Source organism: Corythoichthys intestinalis, chromosome 5, assembly GCF_030265065.1.
Source record: "Corythoichthys intestinalis isolate RoL2023-P3 chromosome 5, ASM3026506v1, whole genome shotgun sequence".
NCBI lineage: Eukaryota > Metazoa > Chordata > Actinopteri > Syngnathiformes > Syngnathidae > Corythoichthys > Corythoichthys intestinalis.
In genome coordinates this window covers 17,178,685-17,205,035 of record NC_080399.1, presented here as the reverse complement: position 1 = coordinate 17,205,035, position 26,351 = coordinate 17,178,685, and the positions used below count along the sequence as shown (strand labels likewise).

Below are 26,351 nucleotides of genomic sequence, written 5' to 3'. Positions count from 1 at the left end.
TGGAAAAAAAAAACTGCACCCACAGCAGCCCTCAGGTACGGTTTGGACACACCTGCTTTAGTGTAATGGTTGGAGATCTTACCAAATAAAACTAGCGACACACAAGCACCAAATACACTCACACACGCACTGAGTTTGGCCTTGCTTTGATAAATATTAAAACAAGTTCAATGACATCACATTTGGCCAGAGCACATCTTAAAACTGCATAGACAGAGACAACTATTCATACTCACACCTGCAAGGGATTTGGAATGACCACTGCAGTTAACATGTATGCTTTTAGGAAATCGACGGAGCGAGAATGTGCAAACATTGGCTCGGTTTTTGACCCGTTAATAAACCTTTCTGGATTTATGAGCCTCTCTAAGATTTTGCAGAACATGATTAAATTGCATCTCAATGTGTTCGCCTTCATGTTAGCTTCTGATATTCTGGTTCTTTTTTTTATTTTAGGACATGAAAAAGAGGAAAGATAACAGTGTAGCATGCAGTTAGGTGATATTAGGGGATGGGGGATGGCATCTCATCTTCCTTAATGTTTATATGAGTTAGTGAAATGCTTAAGTACTACAAAATATGTCCGTAATTAAGTGCAAATGTAACAACAAAAACGGTAACATACCAAATTGTTGTCTTATCCAATAGTACTCTATCGATAGATGTATTGGTAAATAGAACGGACTTATTTTTGACAGCAAAGCACAGACTACCTGAAGCACTGCCAACATTTCCCAGCATACCTTCTGTCCCCTTCGACATCATCCTGCGTGAGTTTTGCTCTTGTTTCCTTCCAATGTTTCCCAAATTTTCGTGTGAGCTGCAGAAACGCGGTCAACGCAATGAAGTTTTCATGTGGATTTACAGCCCTTCGTCTGACGTACTCTTTCATTTCATCCAGATTAAAATGTCCTCGAGCACGTCTAGAGTTTTTTTCCCTCCTTTTTTCGTGAGCGTCTATAATTTGAACACTGTGGTGGCGGGATGCCCACTTCCACAAATCCTAACATTGGTAAGCGCCGACATATTATGGTTTATTTCCAACTGCTTTTATCACAACTACGCATACTTGAATCTAGTCTGGGCAATTAAAATACATATTTAATCACGCAGATCTCAATTCTTTGTGACAAGATGCATCAAAACTCCTTAATGGCCTCAAATGGCGCCTGAATTCTCGATGTACAAATAACCTGCATTTAATCCCAACGCCATGGTAACAGTGTGGACCTCTTTTGCAAGGTAGCAAGCAGCATCTGGTGGACACCTGGAAGACTGCAAGTCACGAGCAGATTCTTGGACCACGGCATCAAGCACCCAAAAGGGGGGAAGGAAAGTTTGTGGTGGGATTGGGCTCTCACCACAAACGCAGTAGCCATGTGGCGCATTGAACCCGAACGTTTCCTAAATCCGAGGCCACGTTAGTCGTATTTCTTGTTTTTCAGTACATCGCTGTTGTTCGGCTGTTTGGAGCTGAGTGGTTTAGTTGTTGATATCAAAGTCATTGATTTTAGTCTTGATTTCCACATTTTCATTACACGCATGTTAGGCTCATGTGTCCAAAGGTGCCCAGTGATTGGCTAGTGAATGTCCACCCGCTTTGCACTCTATATCAAATGGGGTCGGCTACAGCACACACACCAGACACAAGAATATGTGTAGAAAATGAATACTAATTAAAATAAAAATTTAACATCAATTGAAAAAAAGTGTTATATTACATGCAGTCTCGTCCAGTAACAATGCCACCTTTGTTGTTACATTAGTATCAATGTCAGAAACGTATGCACTTACAAATTGGTGACTAATCTTACGTTGTATATAGCATGCAATATGAAACGAAAATAAAACTTAATTTTTAAAATTATATGAATTTATTGGTAATATTGTAACATATAACCTGGTGCAATCAAAGAACAATCAATATCCTCAGCTATATCATGATTACTAAAATTTAACAGTGACTTTTGTTTTAATTGTATGGAGCACTTTTGGCAATTTTTATTATGTTTTGATGGCTGCACTTCATGGCACTTCTGCTCACAATTCAGTTTGACTTGAAGGTAGTTCGTTAGTGTGTCCAATTATAAATTAAAAAGGTCAGTTGATAAAATTAACTTACCGATGCAATCTTTAAGTCAGGGAACATTTCTTTTGCTAATTCTGAGAAGTGGTCAGCAATAGTTGCATGCAAATTGTGTTCGGCAACAAATTGGCAGAATGAAATCTCCGCTTTTGGCACTTTTAATTCTGCAGACTTATCTTTATGACCAGTGTTGTTAATCTTACTTTAAAAAAGTAATTAGTTACAAATTACTTCTCTCAAAAAGTAATTGAGTTAGTAACTCAGTTACCTGAAGGTAAGAGTAATTAGTTACTTGCCAAAGTAACTGGTGTTACGTTTCATGTTTTTTTTTTCATAAAATAAAAATAAACAACAACAAAAAACATAGTAACCTTTGCTATGTTTGGAAATCGTTTAAGGTTGTGAATCAACTGTTAAAGTTGTTAAAATTGCTACCGTTTTTACATTAGTTCCCTTCCGTCTACTTTCGACATAAGTTTTAAAACTTTCATCATTTAAAGATAGATTTAAGTCAAGATTTTGCCGATTTAGGAGTATTTTGCATTAAGTTCGCTAGGAACGTTCACTACAACAGACTTTCTGAGAAGTCTACTGCTTCAAAATGGCGGCTGTTTATTAACGCCGCCGTCAGTCATTTCGTATGTAGTTCTATAAGCATTTGATATCTAGGCGTAGATTGTAGGCTGTTGGCTATAGTCAGGAAATATTGGAGCCACCTCGCCTAGCATTGCGTTTGCTACAACGTCACAACACTTCTCTCTCAGTGTCTGACTTTTCTTGCGTCATTCAACCAACGTAGTAACGCATCGTAACGCACATTGACTCGTTGCCGAAAAGGTAACGACATCCGAACGGAGAAAAAAAAAACAATACATGAAAAACGTACAGATTTTAAATGTACGGCGTACACATTTTAAAAATCAGTGCTCACTTGTACAAATTACGCCGAAACCGTACAACTTGACAGGTATGCTACAGTACAGTTTATACATGCAAAGTAAAGGTGAAAATAATTGAAGACGCAATGAGTATTGTTTTCTGTGATTACGATTTACCAAATTAAAGATTTTTCTTTTTCACATTTTGATTCTACTTTATTCTGCTTTAGAAATCAACACTACAGTATGGGTTGGTTTTATCAAATTCTGCCACTTATTTTAGAAACCTCATATGTAGACTCCCTAACTGGGATCTTATACCTAAGATTGTCAGCACTGCCATACAAGGGAGTATGTTTGGTCTCAACATTGGTAGGGACGATATAACAGCATAACCAGCATGTACAAATTTTGCTCGGAATGGGACATTAATAAGACCAAACAAATTAGGTGAACGGGGGTCAGGGCTACATTTGTCACGAATATTAACCTAATTGATATGCTAAATCAGGGGTGCTCATTACGTCGATCGCAACGCTAGTGTGGGTAGCTCGTGGCATCCCAAAATAAATTAAGTTTTTTTAAATTTATTTATTTATTTTTTATGTACGTAGTTAATTATGAATATGTTGTGTTGTGTGAGCAACATTTGAGGTAATGCAGCAGCTGTCTCTCTAAGCAGCTTCTTGCTCACTTTTTTCTGGGTCTATAGTTTCCAGCGGAGTTCACTACATTTCTCACAATTTAATTAACGTTAACAGTAGAAAACAAAAACAGAAGGACATTTCTCTCTAAGCAGCTTCCTACTCGAGTTTTGCAGGTTAGGAAGTTCACAGTTTAATGTTATGCTAACTCTGATGCAGGTCTGACTCCCAGTAGCAAAATTAGTGGTGTGTTTCCCACCTCCACAACACTGGCGTACTTACAGTGGCTGCTGCTGGCCGAAAAAAAACCAAAAACTTCTAATATCCCTCATCTTCGAAGCGGGTGGGGGAGGTGGCATGTTGTCGACATGTATTCCTATTGTAGCTGTGTGAGTGATCATGAGTGTGTGTGTATCGGGAGTGGGTCAAGTCATCAGCCAATCAAACGTGTTTTTAGAGGGGGAAAAAATGGGCCGGCGCATTTGGCAAGTGAAAAGGGTACATGTAAGTTTGAACACAATGAAAATAATTCACTTACTAATGGTTAGGTCAATAAATTTAATTAAAACATATGGGAAGACAATCTAAATCACATGTATAACTGAACTTATAATATCATGCACATAAGGTTGCTTAAAGGTTGGTGGGGACAATCTGAGCCTCCTGAAAAGTTGGTAGTTTTATGTCACTACCGTCCCTATGCAAAACTACACCCTTGCTGCCATATAGTGCTGGTTGTGCAGACAATCAAAAGTACATGCTAAACATGGAATAAGTTTAAAAAAAAAAAAAAAGTTTTTAAACACTTTGAAGAACAATGCTATTTCAATGGTGGGCATTAGAATAGAATAGAATAGAATAGAATAGAATAGAATAGAATAGAATAGAATAGAATAGAATAGAATAGAATAGAATAGAATAGAATAGAATAGGGGTAGCCAACTCCGGTCCTCGAGGGCCCCTATCCAGCTTGTTTTCCATGTCTCCCTCCTTTAAAACACCTGAATCAAATGAAATTATCAGCTCATCAGTAAGCTCTGCAGGAGCCTGATAACGATCCTAATTATTTAAGTCGTGTTTTGGAGGTAGACATAAGCTGGAAAGGGCCCTCGAGTACTGACGTTGGCTACCTCTGCTCTAGGGCCACTGAGTAATTATAGCTTGCTTAGACTGAAATACTATATGTGCAACAACAAATAGTGCAATGCAGTCCTAAAGTTAGCACCGCCACTTGTGCAAAAACAAGAATAAAATATGAATTTTCTATAGAGAGAAAAGTGGTTCGAGTAACGTGCAGCTTCACAGTTTAGTACAGGTTACATACACCAGTTGAAGAGCGTTTATGGGGAGTTCACAGTATTTTGTATTTAAGGTAGTAATGGCCCTGGGAAAGACGTTGAAGAAAGAAGCTATGATCATTAGAACTAAGTATCTGATGTCAGGAGGTACTTGGTGTAAATATTTAAAATTTTGCTTTGAATTTTTCTTTAGTAGTTGTGGATTTGCAAATATGTCCTACATACGTACAAATGATCTTAACGTCATGTGTTCAGTTACTATGGACAACAATACAGTTCTAATTGTTGTGCACTCAAAAAGAGTGTGTTTAAAAGAAAAAACTGGCTAGTACACTATGCTGCTTTTATTAATGAGCACTGATCGCTAGGAGTGAAGCAGCTCAACAAAGGGACAGACGCTGAAACCAAAGCAATTATGCAGCACAGGTCTGAGCCCTTACACAGCACTTAAAGCACTTTTTAAAAGGCCACCTGGGTACAATGTGCTCAACTTTTTTCGGGTGCCTTTTTTTTTTTTTTTTTTTTTAACAGTCGCCAGGGCACGGATCCGATTGTTAAGAGGCAGGGAAAGTAATCCCTGGAGTCGGGCCACTAAACCTGCTCTGTCCCTGTAACCATGGCAGCAGACAGGTAGTGTCTGGGTCATGGGGCAGCCATGGCACTCGGACCCCTTCGCTTCATTACGATAAATTAAAAAAACGGCGTGAAGACGAATTGGCAGGTGAATAGTGTTGCATGTGTGCCATCTGGGCTCCACATCGTCAACAGTCCCACTGTATATTCAGCGCCCGAAAAATAATCTGCGGTCACTGAACACACAGATTCAGAGTGGCAACTACGTTGTCGGGGAGAACAAATTTGGGGAGGAAAAAAAGCCACCAATAACATGTTTTTATATACTCAGATTCATGAGGTTGCTTCCATTTATAAATAATTTGAAGTTAAATGACAAATAAAATGGTAATTTCATGTAAGGAATGAAAAATTTCCCGTATTTTTTATTAATTACAGTAACCCACATATTACGATATACAATTTTTGATCTAGCTATAAAAGTTTTCCCATTAGAAGATACTGTATATTCCAGCCATGAAATAGTTTCTATCCAAAATATTTCAGATCAAGCCTTACTACACTACTTTTACACTACTTTTTGTAATAAAGTACAGATTTACGGTTGGTCGAAGTCAAACTGTCCAAAAGTGTAGTTGTCTGCCTGCCCTTTCTGCAGGGAGCACATGATCTCGCTTGGCCTTTCCTCCATTCGCCGGTGCTCCCTCGCCCTCCAGTTGCTATGAGACACTGCAGCCAGAGCCAAGGCCTCCGCCATTCATTACGGCAGGAACAAAAGCCAAAGGCGCTGGACAAAGCAGGGCAGACCGACTCCAACTAGCTCCCACTTAACACACACATCACACCTCCGAGTGCTCCGCTGACATACAAATGGCCAATTAAACCTCTCCTTTCTCTGCTGCCTCCTTCTTCCACGTCTCCTTTCTTAAAACCCAACAGCCAGAGACAAACTGGACTCAACAGGTTAAAGTTTGACACGCTAAAGACCATCAGGTGAAGAAATAATAGCATGAAATAATAATGTCAAATTAGTGGGGTGTTACTCTGATTTCTCGTAAGGTAAAAATGATTTGAGTCCCGTTGTCATGGGGACCCTGTGTCTCAAAATCTTCATTTGCAGGCTACAATATTGATGGAATAGTGTTATCTGAATACGGAGTAATAAATATGTGATTTTGAAAAAATATATAAACATTGGTAAAGTATTTTAATCATAATTAATGGAAAAGTAAATCAATCATGTGCATGCATCAAAGCTCAACATAGTTTAAACCAAACTTCGAATACGCAATCAGATCGATTTTTAAGACTCCTTAGTCAATATAAAAATATATTTTAAAGTTCATTTTATTATACATTTATACATTTTAATTCCTAAGGAGTGCAAATGGCACCAATCTTGTGAAATGGTCCTATGAACGAATATTCGGATTTAAAAACTACTGTCAATTAAAAAATTATATAAATAAATTCTGGGGGAGTTTAGTTGAGAAAATGCACCATGTGGTGCTGATTCAAATTGTTTGGCATTGGTGGGGATTAGGCAACGCTAATTACTTTCTAGCTTAAATTGCACTTTCAAAGGTTTACAATTCCTTTCATTGTGGCAAAAAAAAAACTTGCACATGTTTATTGACATAATGTCACTTTCATTAATTCTTCCTGACAACTTTGCAAAAAATTCTGCATACACTTCGTTGCTTCGAAATCATAATCAGCTCATCTTATGAAAAGAACAAGCCAAACCAAAGTGGCTGAGAAACGCCCAAATCACGGTGTGAGGAACACAACAGACAGGCAATCAGTCTTAGTAATTGCCGGTCGGCCGTGATTCAGGCGAAGAGTTTGGACGACGTGTGAAATGAGTGAAGCGAGTGGCCAGCTGCCGACTGCAACAGTCCAACAACTCAACCTCGTCCAAACCTCAACACTGGCCACACCTCTTTGTGTTTGTGTCTAGGGAAAGGGGGGAGCAAATGAATTAAAAGTGGGCTGGCTACAAAATTAAAACTCCCTCCCTCCATTTGTCCACGTCCGCCCTTCTTTTCACTGCACTGCAGACTTTTTGTTCTACTTGTAGATGTACAATCTAAATGACGGTTGAGTGTGCACCTCGTAATTTCTTTTGACATGTTAAGAATGAATGTTAAGAATAAAAGCGCATCACCAAATATTTAACTAAAAAACTATTTCAATTTTAGGATAGGGGTATAGCTGTCCCGACTAGTCGACGTAGTCGACATCATCGATGACGTAAATACATCGACGAGCACACCGCCCTGTCGCCGGTCAATAAAGGGTTAAAAAAATATATGCGTGGGAAGTTGAGAATGGCGGACGCTTGGGATTCAAGCGGGGAAAACGTTACAAAGCCAGTGACCAAAGCATGAACATATTTCAACGAAACAAAGGAGGGTACACTGTACACTAAGCTTGCATACCACGGCAGCATGTCGGCCGTGAATGAACACCTGAAGCGCCGTCAGGCCCGTCACCCAGGTATAATTTTGGAAGACAACAGGAGACAACAAGCTGACGGATCGTGAGTCCATAAAACGATATTTTTTTATTGAAGTTGCCTTTATACGGGTCGTACGACATAGTATTAGGGGCTAATATAGGGCTAAAGTAGCTGAATAAGCAGCTATATTACGTAGCGCGTTGCCGCTTCCGTTAAAAACAAGAATATTGAGAGCATCTTATGTTTTATGAATCGGTTTTACAAATAAGGAAATAATTATTTTTCTTCATCTACATCAAATTATAATCAATACAATTTATACTAATGCTTCATCGTGGCACCCAGCAATGGTACATGTATGTGAAGTGCGTAGCGGCTCACAGCTAAATTACCCCTACGTAATAATGCAACTTTTTTTCCCTCGTAGCTTTATTATTACTTTAATCTCGTTCCTTTTTTTTATTTGGCCCTAATATCCAGCCGTAGCATTGTATCAATGTGCATCATTAATTTTTTTTCCACGTACTTCCCTCCAGGGATACGTGACATTTATTTATCTACTCTGCTGGTGTTCATTCTAATACTGAGAACAATATTGACATTCCACAAAAAGAGAAAGTAAGAAATGTTTTGAATCCTTTTGGAAAAGTGGAGTCACAGTGTTATGAATCTGTTTACATTCCATTCTTTTGCACTAGTTAATGCCATCAGCATTTGACCTCATTGTTTATTTGTGATTTATTATTGTTATTTATGGGTTTATCTGTACTTTAATAAAGAATGTAAGTGTTCCAAAATGTTTTTGTGAATTAATAATAGTCAACATAAATGTAATTGTAAGATAATCGTTAAAAAAAGTCTGCAGATTTATCGGGAGAAAAATTATCTTTTGGGACGCCACAGATTGGGGTGATCTCAGTGTATGGTGATCGGAATTTAAATATTCATGTAGACTGTCAGACTTGCCGTCGGTCCAATATGTGACAAAATGACAAAATCGTAGGATGAAGATAAAACGCTGTCTGGAGTATGACAACAATCACCATACAGCAGTGCATAGAATACCTATAATTACTGCTGGAAATGGGTCTGAATGGTGACATTAATAGAGCCTAAAATGTGTCAAAGGCAGAAATAAAAACAGGAGTCACTGTAATGCATGGTATTTTGATTTTAGTGGGTATTCCACACCAAAGTAATAGAGAACGGCTTTTGAAAAATAAGGACATAAAAGTCCTGTCGGAGTTTTGATTGGATTTTGATAGATGTTCATCTATTTAGACCTAAAATGATGTCTTAGTCACTTTTCAGTTTGGAAGACGTGGAAGGAATAGTCAAAACAGCGTCAATGCATTAATTTATGTTATGTTTTACATAGTGAGAGCTACAAAAAAAAAAAATTGGCCTGTCTTGCATTTTACTGTTTCTATTGAGCTTTTATATTTTGCATAATATTATGCAAGCAGGCTCACATTTAGTCAAATATTATCACATGCTTGTAGCATACTATCATATGCTATACAGTACACACTAACAAGTACACAGTGTCGTGCTGTTGGTACACTTCACGCTATTGCCCTGGTTTCACACAACCAGACCCGTGGACCTGCTGCTGGTATGAATATTGGGATAGGCAAAGCTAACACATCCACATATATCGATTCAATATTTTTTTTTAAAAAGTTTGCTGGTTCACACCAGTGTTGTTTTTGGCAGCCGTTTTGAATTTCGTCTTAGCCTTTTGGATGATAATACTTATTAGTCTTACTCATATTTTAGTCGTTACAAAATGTGTTTGTCTTCGTCTAGTTTTGTTGACAAAATCTCGTCGAGTTTTATTCAACGTTTACTAAAAAATGTTTTCGTCAATAAAATGAAATGAAATTACTCCCATACTCCCAAAAATAAATAAGGTTTTCCAGAGGCTACGATTCCATTATAAATCGATTATTGATGACACCCCCTCAAGCTATTAGCTGCTTACATTAGCTACAAAAATTGTACAAAAAGCCTCTCGGGCTTAAATAAACTACTATTTTAGTATCAAGTTAACAGTTCAAAACAGCAAATAAAATACACAAGTCCCCATTCTGTATCAGCAGCTTTAAACTACATTCAATTAATTCAATGTTGTGAATCAACCGTTAAAGTTGTTCCCGTTATTCCATAATTTCCCTTCTGTCTACTTTAGACATGTGAAAGTTGTAAAACTGTTTTAAATATAGATTCAAGTCAAGATTTTGCCGATTTAAGAGTATTTTAGATAAAAAGTTTATTAGGTTCGCTTGGAAGGTTCGTTACAAAAGCCTTCCAGGGAAGTCTACTCCTTTAAGATGGCGGCTGTTTACTAACGCCAGCAAGTCTGTCATTTCGTATCTAGTTTTCGATACATGTGCTCATGGCCCTGCATGTGCTGTTAACGCCGCTGAGTCTGTAATTTCGCATCTAGTTCTATATAAATATGAACGTAGTCTGTAGCGGCTGTCGGCAGCAGTCAGGTGTTTGTTAGGTTTTGTGTTTGGTTTCTCCTTGTGTGACTTGTCCTGTGATTACCCATTGCTCTCACCTGTGTGTGTTTTCCCAGTGTATTCTGCAATCTGCATCCACCTGTGTTACCCAGCTGTTCCTTGTCTCGTTATCCCTTGTCTGCTTGTGTGTATATATGCTCCCATTTTCTGTTCACTCTTGGCTGCGTCATTGTCTATGTCTATGTCCGTCTCTGCCAAACTTCAAGTCCGTTCCAAGCCCTCGTGTACCAGTCCCTCTGATTTAAGTAAGTTTTGTTTTAATCTTGCCCTTAGATCCCCAGTGGTTTTGTTTGTACTTTGTGTTTTTGTTAGTTATAATTAAAACGTTTTTTGAGTTCATTGCCTTCTGCCTCCTGCCTTGCATTTTGTTTCCTGCGTTTGGGTCCACACACACCTGCCTGCCCAGCATTCCCTGACAGAATGACGCAGCCAATTGTGGACCCAGCGGGAAAAATCCGATACCGGCGTGCACGCCGACGACCATCTGCCCGTTCCCCCGATTATGTTCTGCCTCGCCACGTTTTTTTAGATTCAGATTTTTCTGATTTCGAAGAATATAGCAATTCATATGATTTTCTTTCTGACACCGACTCCGACCCAGATTTTTATTCCATGCCCTATTCTTCGCCCTCTCAGTTTTTGTCACGCCTCAGTCATTCCACGTCCCCTTCCCAGCCTTTTTCTCTGGACCCTTACCTGGGTTCCCGTTTGGCCATCTACACTGGACCTCCGCGTGGTGGCCAGCGGGGGCGCCCAGGTAAGGGCCGTAGTTCCTTCACCCCTCCTTCAATCCCACCATGTAATGTTCCACACAGTCTGCCATCGTACACCGTACGGAAGCCTCAGCGTGCTCGTACACGCCGACGTCACGGGCCCGCGCCGGCTCCCCGCAGTCAAGTTCCTCCCGCGCCGGCTCCCCGCAGTCAAGTTCCTCCCGCGCCGGCTCCCCGCAGTCAAGTTCCTCCCGCGCCGGCTCCCCGCAGTCAAGTTCCTCCCGCGCCGGCTCCCCGCAGTCAAGTTCCTCCCGCGCCGGCTCCCCGCAGTCAAGTTCCTCCCGCGCCGGCTCCCCGCAGTCAAGTTCCTCCCGCGCCGGCTCCCCGCAGTCAAGTTCCTCCCGCGCCGGCTCCCCGCAGTCAAGTTCCTCCCGCGCCGGCTCCCCGCAGTCAAGTTCCTCCAGCGCCGGCTCCCCGCAGTCAAGTGGCTCCCGCGCCGACTCCCCGCAGTCAAGTGGCTCCCGCGCCGACTCCCCGCAGTCAAGTGGCTCCCGCGCCGACTCCCCGCAGTCAAGTGGCTCCCGCGCCGACTCCCCGCAGTCAAGTGGCTCCCGCGCCGACTCCCCGCAGTCAAGTGGCTCCCGCGCCGACTCCCCGCAGTCAAGTGGCTCCCGCGCCGACTCCCCGCAGTCAAGTGGCTCCCGCGCCGACTCCCCGCAGTCAAGTGGCTCCCGCGCCGACTCCCCGCAGTCAAGTGGCTCCCGCGCCGACTCCCCGCAGTCTTGTTCTCCCGCCAGCAGTCTCCTGCGACTCCGCTGCTGTTCCGCCAGCAGTCTCCTGCGACTCCGCTGCTGTTCCGCCAGCAGTCTCCTGCGACTCCGCTGCTGTTCCGCCAGCAGTCTCCTGCGACTCCGCTGCTGTTCCGCCAGCAGTCTCCTGCGACTCCGCTGCTGTTCCGCCAGCAGTCTCCTGCGACGCCGCCGCTGTTCCGCCAGCAGTCTCCTGCGACGCCGCCGCTGTTCCGCCAGCAGTCTCCTGCGACGCCGCCGCTGTTCCGCCAGCAGTCTCCTGCGACGCCGCCGCTGTTCCGCCAGCAGTCTCCTGCGACGCCGCCGCTGTTCCGCCAGCAGTCTCCTGCGACGCCGCCGCTGTTCCGCCAGCAGTCTCCTGCGCCGCCGCCGCTGTTCCGCCAGCAGACTCCTGCGCCGCCGCCGCTGTTCCGCCAGCAGACTCCTGCGACGCCGCCGCTGTTCCGCCAGCAGACTCCTGCGACGCCGCCGCTGTTCCGCCAGCAGACTCCTGCGACGCCGCTGCTGTTCCGCCAGCAGACTCCTGCGACGCCGCTGCTGTTCCGCCAGCAGCCTCCTGCGACGCCGCTGCTGTTCCGCCAGCAGCCTCCTGCGACGCCGCTGCTGTTCCGCCAGCAGCCTCCTGCGACGCCGCTGCTGCTCCGCCAGCAGCCTCCTGCGACTCCGCTGCTGCCCCGCCAGCAGACGACACCGCTGCTGCCCCGCCAGCAGACGACACCGCTGCTGCCCCGCCAGCAGACGACACCGCTGCTGCCCCGCCAGCAGACGACACCGCTGCTGTCCCGCCAGCAGACGACACCGCTGCTGTCCCGCCAGCAGACGACGACGACGACTCCGACTCTGTTCCTGGTCCGCACGACGACGACGACTCCGACTCTGTTCCTGGTCCGCACGACGACGACGACTCCGACTCTGTTCCTGGTCCGCACGACGACTCAGACTCCGACTCTGTTCCTGGTCCGCACGACGACTCAGACTCCGACTCTGTTCCTGGTCCGCACGACGACTCAGACTCCGACTCTGTTCCTGGTCCGCACGACGACTCCGACTCTGTTCCTGGGCCGCACGACGACTCCGACTCCGTTCCTGGGCCGCACGACGACTCCGACTCCGTTCCTGGGCCGCACGACGACTCCGACTCTGTTCCTGACCCTCGCCCCGATGATGCTGCTCCCCGTTTCCTGCCAAAACGTGGCGGTATGGACAACCGAGCACTACCTCGTCGGGGACGCCCGCCTGATCTGCCTGTGCGGTCGCCCAATGTCTGGCGCCCCGGGCGCCCTCCCGATCGACCCGTGCGATCGGCCCACGTCTGGCGTCCTGGACGCCCGCCTGACTGGCCGTGACGGGCTGGTGTTGCTCCCTCCTCCGAGCAACCTTCTGACTTTTTGTTTCCTCGGGACGTCTGGGATCCGTCCCTTGAGGGGGGGGTACTGTTAGGTTTTGTGTTTGGTTTCTCCTTGTGTGACTTGTCCTGTGATTACCCATTGCTCTCACCTGTGTGTGTTTTCCCAGTGTATTCTGCAATCTGCATCCACCTGTGTTACCCAGCTGTTCCTTGTCTCGTTATCCCTTGTCTGCTTGTGTGTATATATGCTCCCATTTTCTGTTCACTCTTGGCTGCGTCATTGTCTATGTCTATGTCCGTCTCTGCCAAACTTCAAGTCCGTTCCAAGCCCTCGTGTACCAGTCCCTCTGATTTAAGTAAGTTTTGTTTTAATCTTGCCCTTAGATCCCCAGTGGTTTTGTTTGTACTTTGTGTTTTTGTTAGTTATAATTAAAACGTTTTTTGAGTTCATTGCCTTCTGCCTCCTGCCTTGCATTTTGTTTCCTGCGTTTGGGTCCACACACACCTGCCTGCCCAGCATTCCCTGACAGTGTTATTGTTTTTTTATCTAGCGGCATGAGGTGAGTCATAGCAGTTGAGCATTGCCATTACCCGAGTAATGACAAGCATGATGTTTACTCTTGGTCAGTTCCTCATTGCATCCCGAAGACAGCGCTGAACTGTGTTTTAGTTCCGCTTTACCTGACATATTTCAATTATGGTTTAGTTCCGCTTTACCTGACATATTTCAATTATCGGAATTTGGATGTTTGTGAATCGTTCTCGAATCTTCCACGGCCGAATCGCGAATAATCCAAGAATCGGAAATTTTGCACAACTCTAGTGATAATGCACACTCGGAAGGAAAACAGTACATTATTTCCACTTAAGTACCGACCTAGATGCCACGAACTGTATGCAAAAAAAAAAAAAAAGTTGTTTAAGAAGTTTAAGAGGACGCTTGCCGTTAGCATTAACCTAATGCTAACGTAAACGCTATGCTAACGCTACGAGTAACATTTAGTGTGTGATGATCACTCAGCACAGACCTTTAAGGTTAAAGCTTTACCGTGTGTGTAAGCCTTCAGAGTGGAGAGGACACCGCACTGGTGAGTAAGGGGGGCGCAGCACGTCACAAGAGTGACACAACAAGACACTGCAACCATGCAGGCTAACTACACATAAAGTGTCATATATTGTGAACATGTAACAGGAACTTTCGCGCATTTTTGTCTCCTTGTCGTCTCGTCAGACGAAAACTGGCATTACGCCTGTTATGTTTTAGTTTTACAAAAACGATTTTAGCTCGATATCGTCATGAAAGAAAGTGTTCGTACACGAAATGTTTTGATTATCGTCATCGTTGACGAAAACAATACCAGTTAACACTGCTATAGTCAGTTAATTGAAGCAAGAAAATTAGTCCACTGGTTATTTTAAGGGAGAACTGCAAAACAGCGGTAGTTATTTAGTGATTAGTTGACTGCAAGCTTGAAAAGAAGCAGTGTGTGCAAAGTGTGGTGGGAGCAAGAGTCATTACACCAACATGGCTGCTTCTTTCTGTGGAATCCCCAGCTAAACAGGAAGCAGCAAGCTGCCGAGATTGGTTTGATTTGCTTTTTCAGGCCGGCTAGACGCGGAGCGGCTCTCTACCTCCCGTCGTATAGGACCCCGAAGCGTTCTTGGCCCGCGAGACGTGAAGAACTGCAAGTTCAGCCAAAGCAGACAATAAAGCAGAATGGCGCAACATGCCAAATTGCTGGGGCAATTCAATCCAGAGGCTCATTTTTCCAAAATGATTCACACTGGAAGGGAGACCGCTTTCCTTGTCCTGAGATGAACTCAGTGAGCTCTCAGTCAGCATTTCCAAGGAAGCGATTGGGGGGAGTGGGGGCACAAGCACGCACACACACACACACACACACGACCACACTTCCTTCTCTGCAGATTCTTCACTCAACTGTGGATTTAGGTCGTGGACGCAAAAGACCCAAATACACCATCTTGAACACACGTTCTGTCTTTTAACAGGACATGTTCAAAGTGACAAGAAAAAAGCTTCGAATATCGATGTTGTGCAAAAAACAAAGCCAAATAAGGGCACTGGAGTAGGAGGAGGAGAGTGGTGTGGGAGGGGTTGCCATGTTACATGCTCAGCTTACATGATTGCGGTACAAACAGCATTTTATAGTGGGCACAGGGGAGGCAAAGATAGTGTTTTTATTGTGATATCAAACAATAATAATCAAGGGTTTTAATAAGATTGTGACATCGCCTCATTATTGCATTTTTGTTCTAATCCATTTTTGTTTCCCAGCAGACCACTTAAAATGATTTCTGTATGTACTTGCACCTAGGCGACCCTTGTTTGGGTATTCCTCAAAAGATAATTTCTTAAAGGGTTTAAAATTCCTACTGGAAACCAGTCAAGAACAATCTCCTAAAAGATATTACGCTCAGCAATTTTGTCTTTTTTTTTCCTTGTATCAAGGGATTTCAGAAAACTAATTAGTGTCAATACTAAAATGTTGTATCCAGATACGATATTTGATTGCAAAAGTATTCATACTCTTATTTGTTTTGCACTACCACAGGTCACCAGAAATTTGTCGTCGTGGTGTAAATTTGATTTTGTAATAGAGGATATTTTTGCAATTTTCTTATTAACCCATTGGCTGCCATTGATGGCGCTAGCCATTCTATCTACGTACTTGAAGAGGGAAGGCTGCCAGCGAATGAACAATGCCACCCTCCTTTTTCAAACGGATTGATGTCCCCTCGTGATATAAAGAGTTTTAGGTTTTAAGAGCCAAATGATTACATATTTATCATCGTCAATGGCACTGAAAGGGTTAATAATTTAAAAAATAATAATTTAGTTTTTTGTTTACGTTGCATCAAAAATGGTATCGAGTATCAACGCGGCAACATCACATAAAACATCGTGCAGTGTGCCTTTTTTCAGTAACTGGTTTTCATTAAGCTTGAGAACGATAAACCGATACGACCCGATATCCGGTTTTACAGGTGAGAGATACAAATGTATCGATAGTAAAGTTACCATTCGACAGTAATTAGCCATTAAATATTCAATGAACCGATAGTAGAGATAGAATTTGGCTATCGCAAGCACAAGAATCGGCTTCTAATGCCTAGTTCAATGCATTGCTTAATATGATAATAATTTAGCTTTTACTTCACATGCTGCGCTTGTGTCATTCACCACACAGCGCACTTAAACTGAGACCGCATGCATAATATAATATGGACAAGCACTATTCTTAGTCGTGGTTGCCTCAACTTCCCATGCATTTCGGCAGAACCGCTACTAGTCGCCGTCATTACCCGATCGTCACGGGCGTGTCATAACAACGCGAGAGCTAACGAAACCACTGTAACGCACGCTTCGTAGCATTTTCTTCACAGCCCAAAGAGAAACTAGTAGTGGCAACGAAGCAACATGCTAAAACAATGTACAGTGTGATCACCGATGCCAGCGACGTGCAGCGATTGATTTTCAACGCACCCAGGAAAACAAAAGTCGGACTTTGAAATGATGAAGGCAGCCAGATCTGTTCACATGGGACAAAGCTTGTGTGAAGTGTGGAGCGGTACAGAGATCGTGAGTTTTTAACCCTGAAAAATAACCCACTATAATGGTGGAAAGGGCGGCATATTGTTTCGACGAAACGCAGTCTACTTAAACATTAACATGTGGATTAGTTGATCTTCCTCAAGAAAAATCTGCTCTTCAAAAAAGATAAGGACAGTGATGAGGAATAAAAAAATGAAGCACAGGCATGAGTGAATGACTTTGCTGTGTATTAGGTCAAAGTAATGATTATTGACCTGTCTGTCTAAAATGCCATGTTTTTATTCCCCCAATTATACCAGTCGTAAAGCATTTATTATTTATTTATGATAACACTAGCAGGTTTAATTCTTTTTTTTTCCCTAGAGCTGCAGCATATAATTAATATTTTTTGTTTGTAAGATGTTTACGTTGAAAGTTTGCATTAAATTACTTACCTCTTGTGTTAAAAACACCAGGAAATACATTAATTGAATTACTACACTTTATTGTTGTCTGTCACTGGAGTTTTATTATCAATCCCATCCAACAAGATGACGGTCATATAGTAAGCCTTATTTTTTTTTTTTCATAAAAAAATAAAACATAACATTGGTATGAAATTTTGTTGTTTAATTTTGCTATATTAGAAAGGTGGTCTTTTTATATGGTTAAAATACCATACAAACACACACAACAAATATTTACTATCGTAACGTTTTCACTCTATCGAACCGTATCGTTCTTACACTGTATCGAATCGTATCGAATCGCTCGGCCTTAAAAACTTATCATTTTTTTAATCGAATCGTAACCTGTGTATCTAGATAAATATCGAATCGGCTTCATGCCAGAGATTCCCAACCCAAGTTTTCATGAGTGGAAACAGTAAACCATGGATTTTGTGAAACGTTCCACCCCTAATATATCCATTTATAGAAGGTTCATGAGGGTAACAGTTGACAAGCAAAATAGTAAGACAAGACAACTGCAGAGAAAACTTGAACTTGGTTATTGCCTATTAACCTGTAAATGAGATCAACTTTCAGATAATTCTGGCTAGTATTATTGCTCCACAGCCCCAGATGGCTTTGTAGCTTGTAAATTAAGAAAATGTAATTGTTCCAACATTTTGGAGAAAAACTGAAATTGCACATCTGCTTTAAAAAGGGCATTTTTAGCAATTTATTTAAAAACACCCTATTTTAACTATGTCTTTAACTTGTCCTAACAGCAATTAAGGATTTAGTATCTACGCAGTACAAAATATACTTTTGGGAGCGGGAAATATCCACAAAAGACCACATTCAGGGTGCATGGTATTACATCAATGCCACCTCCTCAAACTATATTATGCCTATGAAACAACATCAAGGGCTTGATTTCCTCTTACAGTATACAGGCCCTTCTCAAAAAATTAGCATATTGTGATAAAGTTCATTATTTTCTGTAATGTACTGATAAACATTAGACTTTCATATATTTTAGATTAATTACACACAACTGAAGTGTTCAAGCCTTTTATTGTTTTAATATTGATGATTTTGGCAAAAAAGTCAAGAAAAACCAAAAATCCCTATCTCAAAAAATTGGCATATTTCATCCAACCAATACAAAAAAGTTTTTTTTAATACAAAAAAAGTCAACCTTCAATTAATTACTGTAGGCTCGTGTATAGGTCGCAATTTTTTTCCAACTGAATTCTTGCCCAAAAATATGGACGTGACCTATAGAACCAATATGCTTTCCTCGCTGTGACCATTGCCCAATTTAGACCGTCGTAAAAATGATAAAGCATACAACTTAAGCCTTTTTCAGACATACTCTGAATTCCGTTAGCCCATATGTCTGAAAGGTATTCCCCACGTCGCGTCCAAGTATAATGTCCGGGACTTACCCGGGACGCGACGTGTGAAAGCAGCAGTTTCATTCCCTGGTCAAAGCGCAAAGGCTGATGACGAACCAATATCGCAATTATCAACATGGCAAACTGGAATTGTAGCTAAATTAAACTGGAAACACAACAATATTTACTAATGGATATTAGAGCTGAGGAAGAGACCATACTTCTTCCATCTTTGGAAATATGTGGTTTATTTTTAAAAATGTTTTTTATATATATATTTCTTAATGTGTGGTTATTTTGTTGCCAATCCCGACCAAAAATGACCTAATATACATGTTATAAAATCCCCCCCATCCTCCACGCACAGAGAGCGTCGAGTCCCCAACACAGGACAAGTCTGTAAATGTGCAACCTGGGTATCTACCAGGACATCTCTCCTTGTCTGAAAAACATGACATGGGTAAATCTCGTGTCACTTTACAAGAATATATAGCGGGATACAAGTCTGAAAGGGGTTCTCGCAATAGATACATACGCTAACTTTATACACGTTACGCTCAAAATACTCTACAAATGTCTAATATGAAAACATTTCGTACAACAAAAAATATGTACTGTATTTTAAAGACCAATATCACAGACGTATATGTCGTGCGGCCATCTTGTCTTTTACAACAAATAATGGCGCCAAGCAACCTCAAGAGTGCTTTAGGGGCACGCAAAAAGAGGAATTTGAGGGCTTCCATCCGTGATGATGACTTGGATGTATGCAAGTTGTTACCAAATAAAAATACAATCAATGAATAATAAAACGTAAAAGTTGTATTTTTTTCAGTTATTTTGGTATTGAAAATTGGTCCAAAAATGTACCCCAAATTTTCCCATATTGTGGTGTGACCTATATGAGGATCAACCTAAAATACTTAGGGGTGAGACCAACCTGCCACTGGAAATTCTTAAAATAATAAGTACACCAAGTTTCCTTATGGACATGGTCGTATCTACTTTCATGTCCAATGTAGCTCTAGACCAGGGGTCCCCAACCTATTCCACTAAGGCACACTGTGGGTGCAGGATTTCATTCTTACCAAACAAGATGACAACACTTTTTCCCCAATCTGGTGTTTTACAAGTGCAATCAGTTGATTGCAGTCAGGTGTGGCTTGTTTTAGCAGAAGCCTCATTGGTTCAACTGTCTCTGCTGGATCGGCTGGAACAAAAACCAGGACCCACAGTGTGCCTTGAGGACTGGGTTGAAAACCCCTGCTCTAGACTGCACTGAGCAAGGAAGCATTTTGGACAGTGTTGGTAATTTGATGGATAAGGGCAATTAGGTGCATTACAAGGAATGCTGCTCCTCTAAGACTTATAATTGTCCAATCCATTCACAGCCAATAAGCAGTCAATTTTGCCTTCCCTTGAACTGATTGGATACTATTGACATCTGTGGTTAGCCAATCCCTTGAACTGATTGGATACTATTTACAGCAGTAGATAGCCAATCTATATGAAACTGGGAATACGAGCACTTATTTGTCAAACTGAAACATTATCTGTCACTGCCACCCCTCCCACTTTCTTCAGAAAAAAAAAGGTAAGCCATGTGGTTCTAATACATTTGAAAAGAAAGGATATTCACCATGTTTTAGGACATGGTAAACCTGCTCTCTCCAACAAGGCCACTATGGAGGAGTTTGTCAAGTACTTTGGGGATTTTATCGACAAAGAGCAACCCCGTTTGCTGCAAGACAAAAAGTCAAGGTGAAGTGGATTTTTTTCCCTCTTCATTTTTGTAGCAACTTGGTTGTTAAAGTTAAGGGCTTTTGTGATTTTAGACTGACTGAAGGATCAGAGGGACTTGTCACACTGTGTGTGTGTTGGCAGTGTCTATCTTTACTTGTTGGTAAAAGAAAGGTGCTACAGAGATTTGATCAAATCTTTCTGTGTAAAATCTATGCCTGTGAAAGAGCTGAAACGAATACTTGAGCAACTCGAGTAATTCGAGTTTAAAAACTGATCCGAGTAATTTTATTCACCTCGAGTAATCGTTTATTTTGACAGCTCTAAGCATCACGTTGTGCTCGGACTACTTTTAATGCGGGACAACACGCTGATGTCACGTGCGGAGAGAAAGAAGGAAAAAAAAAAAAAAACTTACAGCCGCTACAAACGACGCCGACGTTGCTAAATACTAGCCCGCACGATGCTACGTTGGTAGCAGGTAGCGTCTGATGCGTCTCATAGGCTACGTTCATACTACAGGTCTTAATGCATGAATCCGATTTTTTGTCATATCTGTTTTTTTGGCGTGCCCGTTCAGACTGCCTTTGTCCATTGAGACAATTCAAGTATTACGCATGCGCACTAATTCGCAGTCCGACAAGCGCTGAGCAAGACGACCCGCATGCGCAGAAGCATCAAAATAAATGACCACACATGCTGGCTGTCATCCGTCATTCCAGGGATATCATATTTTGCTTTTTAAAAAGAGGACACAAATAACAGACATAAATAATCCCCGTTTAGGCTTATATTCAAAGTATATGGATCGATAGCATGCACGCACCGTCCGTGCATGTCACACACACATACGCGCAGTTTGCCCCGACTCTCGGCCGTGTAAGCAATGTTGAAATATTGCTTATATGGAGCAGACAGAAAACCGATCATTCACAGGCTTATCCTCAACCCATTTTCATTTTTTTAATGACTGTTGTCAAGTTCGACCCTTTCTAAAAAGCCATGTTCAAGGCAAGCTAGGCGCTAATAACGCACAGCTGCATCGCTACCGTGGCGTCTCTCTCGCTTTTTGATGACGTAATTGCTGCATGAATTCCGATTTGAGAGACTGGACAGTACAGACCGCCGCGACAGTCTGGAAAAATGTGGCCCAGGTCGGATTTGAACCACATACGAAAGTGACCCAGATCGGATTTGAAATGGTCCAGTTCTATGCGACTTGTCACGTTCAGACCGTCAAGTTAATGCCTCACTCGAGTCGGAAAAACACGAAAAAATCGGATTCGTGCATTAAGACCTGTAGTATGAACGTAGCCATAGAGATCACATGTATGTTGAACTAGATGCGAAATGACAGACTCTGCCGTTTCTGGGCAGCGTTAGTAAACAGCTGCCATCTTAAAGCAGTAGAGCGCTAAGCGCTAATAAAGAGCGCTAAGCGCTGATAAATAAGATCAACGTTACTGTCACTACTAGCTCACGTAATGTTAGCCCTGCGGAGCGCTAGGTTTCTATTAATTATGACCACTGTCGATGTGTGGCTAACATGTCTTACATACAGGCTTTAACATAACATAGCATTGTGGAGTGATGAGGGTGTAAAATAAAAACTTAATAATGATAACTATCAATTTTTGCTCAGTAGTCATTGCTGGATAAAACACCAAGTAGCACTGGTCCCTAATGTGCTCCAATACAGCCTGTATCATAAATTTATTTTGAACACCGCAAAAAAATCAAAATCCTATCAGGACTTACAGTTTAGACTAACTTAAAACTTAACTAGAACTTAAAAATGGCTTGAAACAAATAGAAACTCAATTGAAACACGTGGGAAAAAAATCCCAACTTTTAAGTGATGTGTGTTATCAAGCGTAACGCATTTTAGGGTATATATATATATTTTTTAATAAGATCTGAAAGTTTTTTGAGTGAGAGCAGTGAATTAGTCTTTTTTTTTTAATTCTAGTTACATCTGAGATGCAATTGTTGGCTGTTTTCAACAATATACATCGAAAATAAAGACATTGATTGACTGAAAATGGTTCAAGATTAGATGAAATGTTTTGTTTTCTCATGTATATTCATAATTGCTCTTCACCTAAAAATGTATTTGTTTTTTCCGATTACTCGATTAATCGATAGAATTTTCAGTCAATTACTCGATTACTAAAATATTCGATAGCTGCAGCCCTAGAATATACCAAGTTACAATGTGGATGCCTGTCATTTATAGTAGGCATGTGCCGGTATGAGATTTTGACGGTACGATAACCGTGAGCAAAAATACCGCGGGTTTCACGGTATTGCAATTATAGCTCCAAAATTTTGAGATGTATGGGTTTAAAAAAAAAAAAAAAAAAAAAAACTTTTTTCCATTGAACAGGTTTTTTTTTCAGAACATATTTGCAAATTGGAACATGAATATAATGTGAAAATAAATTAATGTGAAAATAAATAAATTAACAAAAAATAACAAATATTTTATATAAAATTAAAATAAATAGAACCTAGACTATACCCACAGCCAGAGCTCAAGTTGCTCAATAATAGAGCAAGAACAAAATAATTGCTATAAAAAAGTAAGAACACTTCTAAATAAAATTAAAAATATATACTGTATGCCTTTTTTTGAGGGGGAGAAGCTGAAGTTTCGCCATTTTCAGCCACTGTGTCAACTCTCTTCTACATGATGTCATGCCTTTGTGTTAAAAAGAACAAAGAATTCATAAGTTAATAAGTCAGTTAAAAATGTATAAGTTAGTTTTATAAGTTAGTTAAAATGTAAATATTGTTGAGGTTTCAAGGTTTCATCTAAAACAAAAAGTGAGGAGTGAGACCTCCTTTCGCAATTAGCGATCTTTGACGGGATCCTTTTTTTTTTCTCCCCCCTTCATTCAAGCCTGTTTCTCACTCAGCGGCTGTGAGACATAAAACGTCGACCAAGCTGCTCTCCCAGCTTAGCCTAGGCTAACATTCGTCTTTGTAAGATTTAGTTAGTTTGTATATTGAATTTGAAAGGAAAATGTATGTTTTGTTTTTGACGACCTTTTTCATGGTGCTACTGCTATCCTGTTGAACCTACTCACATGTGGAAAAATACAATTGTATAACGTTTTAAATGTATCCATTTGTATATTTCACCACGATTTGAGAGCTCAATAAATTGAAGAAAAGTACGCCTTGTGTTTCGAGGGTTGGTTTTTGGGTTTCCTGGCTGTTTAGCAGAATAGCGTTACTGACACTGACGGCAACAAACAGGAAGGGTGAGCGCTGCCGCACCAAGCCACTTCGGCTGCATTTTGGCACATGAAAAATAGCGAATACCGTACTAAGGTATGACGGAAAATTTTAGTGGTTTTGAAACCGCGACGTTTTCACATCACGGTAAACCGTGAAACCGGTAACCGGCACATGTCTAATTTATAGACAGGGGTGGTTTACGTACACTACGGTTCAAAAGTTTGGGGTCGCTTATGCCTGTGAATATACCAAGTTACAATGTGGATGTCTGTCATCTATAGACAGGGGTGGTCTACATACAACACCGTTCAAAAGTTTGGGGTATGAAACACGATGGTTGTGTATGTTCAAAATTATTATTTTTTTATGTTTCTTTTTTTATATACATAGACCTGCTCTAAATATATCTGACAAGTGATGGGTCATCGTGATTTGAAGTTGAAGATGTCATCTGTAGTTGGAAATGAGAGAAACGAAAGCCAGCCTACAAAATGTATTGACCCTTTACCGGTCACTCATTTTAACTCATTTGGCTGCCACTGACAGCAGTGGACGTCCAATTCATTTTGAGCTGGAGATATCCCACTAAGACAAAATTAACTGGACGTCTATCGTTGTCAATGGCACTAGAAGATTAACATTCACAGTCAGTCCTCCCAGTTTAAATGAATTTGAGGTCTATCATTGTCAATGGTATGCAATGAAGTTAAACCCCCCTTTTTTAAGAAGGGTAATAATAACCAGAGTATATTGCTGTTTTTTTATTCATTTTAATTTGGTCTATTAATTCGCTTATATAACCATTATTAAAAATATAATATTAAAATGAGACCTTGGGCCGAACCCATTACCTAAAATGTGATGTCGTATGTGGTCTCCTGGTGTTTTATTTTATTTTATTTTTTTAATGACCTCACATAGTCACTTACTTGAGTTAATACAAAACGCCAAGGTTTGGTTTCCTAGTTTGGGGTATGAAACACTATGGTTGTGTATGTACAAAATTATTATTATTTTTTGTTTCTTTTTTGTATACATAGACCTGCTCTAAATATATCTGACAAGTGATGGGTCATTTTGATTTGAAGTTGAAGATGTCATATGTAGTTAGAAATGGAAGAAACGAAAGCCAGCCAACAAAATGTATTGACCCTTTACCGGTCACTCATTTTAACTCATTGGCTGCCACTGACAGCCGTGGACGTGGAGATGTCCCACTAAGTCAAAATGAACTGGACGTCTATCGCCGCCAATGGCACTAAAAGATTAAAATTCACAGTCAGTCCTCCCAGTTTAAATTAATTTGAGGTCTATCATTGTCAATGGTATGCAATGAAGTTAAACCCCCTTTTTTAAGGAGGGTAATAATAACCAGAGTATATTGCTGTTTTTTTTTTTTTTTTTTTAACTCATTTTAATTTTGTCTATTCATTCGCTTAGATAATCATTAAATATATTAAATGAGACCTTGGGCCAAACCCATGACCTAAAATGTGATGTTGTATGTGGTCTCCTGGTTTTTTAATTTTATTTATTTTTTTAATGACCTAACATGGTCACTTACTTGAGTTAATACAAAACACCAAGGTTTGGTTTCCTGGGAAACTACGATTTAAAAAATAAATAAACAAAATACCTAAACAGTAACTTGCAGGAGTTAATATAAAATGCCAAGGATTGGGTTCTTTGAAAAACTACAAGGAGAGTGTAGTTGCTATATTTTAATCAGGATGATAACAAATTAATCTCCATTTTAATTTTTTATTTTAGCCACATTCTATTGTGCTTTCAAGTGCTCTTAAAAATCACACTAAAGGTTGAACTTTCGACCTATTATCACTATAAATATAGTCCTGCATGCCTATGAGAAATTATCAAAGTATGGCAAACTCAATATCACATTTTAAATGAAAAAGCAACACCATACGTGACTAAGTGCTAACTGTTGAAAAAAAAAGCCATTGTTTTGCCTTCAATAACCCCAATGCAATTGAGAAATTACAATTAACAATTAGCAAGTTAGCAACACTGACATATCTACCAAACAGCATAAGTGAACCCAATTATACACCTTTTAGGTTAAAAAAAAAAAATAGTCGTGTCTATTAACGAAGGCAACTCACCGGCGTGCGCCCTTATCCACTGGCGTTGCTAACCACAGGAGACAAGAGGTGTTAGTTTCCAGTCTCGAAGTGTCACTAAAATGAGGAAGAGCACAAAAAAGTGCGTGCGTCATGTCGTCAAAACAGACAGGGTGGACGTAGTCTTCATCACAGCAGGATTTAACAAGTGAAAAGCACTCCTTTCAAATTAAAGCGTTTTTCCTCTTTTATCCCCTTGTATCTCGTTTTCAAAGCCCCCCCTCAAACGTTTGTGACGCGCGCACGTGCGTACATCGGCACGTTTCATTTTCTTTTCTTTTTTTCTTCTTAAATAACGTTTGTTGCGAAACGCTGGCACGTGCTCTTCCCGGGGAAAAAAAATACATTGATTGCGGCGTCATAAGCATCTAAAGGGGTCTAGTTTAGGTTTGTGAATATGGAGCCAAAACATTAGCCACATACGATTTAAAGACAAACTCATTACATTACATATAATTGTTTAACTGAAGGAATACCCTGATGATGATGATGA

General features: G+C 41.1%; 1 protein-coding gene across 2 annotated transcripts in view; it reads right to left on the bottom strand.

The window, feature by feature from the left end:
* Positions 1–26,078, bottom strand: part of pparab (peroxisome proliferator-activated receptor alpha b) — a 184,005-nt gene extending 157,927 nt beyond the window's left edge. For both annotated transcript variants that reach the window (XM_057836788.1, XM_057836792.1), the window contains exon 1: positions 25,841–26,078. The gene's annotated coding sequence lies outside the window, so the exon portion shown is untranslated. The remainder of the gene's footprint in view (positions 1–25,840) is intronic.
* Between the last annotated feature and the right edge of the window lie 273 nt (positions 26,079–26,351).